This window comes from Octopus bimaculoides, chromosome 13 (genome assembly GCF_001194135.2).
Source record: "Octopus bimaculoides isolate UCB-OBI-ISO-001 chromosome 13, ASM119413v2, whole genome shotgun sequence".
Classification (NCBI taxonomy): Eukaryota; Metazoa; Mollusca; class Cephalopoda; order Octopoda; family Octopodidae; genus Octopus; species Octopus bimaculoides.
The window spans coordinates 23,565,337-23,565,542 of NC_068993.1; positions in this window are offsets into that span (position 1 = coordinate 23,565,337).

Below are 206 nucleotides of genomic sequence, written 5' to 3' on the forward strand. Positions count from 1 at the left end.
TTAGGTGAGACAAAATGATTCGATCTCAAACAGAAAGAGTTGGAAAAAGTGTTGCACAGCATTTTGTAACAGGCTTTAAGGAGTATAGCTATACATACATATATACTTACACACAAATGCACATACATACCCACATACACCCACACACACACATACACATATATATATGTGTATATATATATATATATATATATATATATATATAT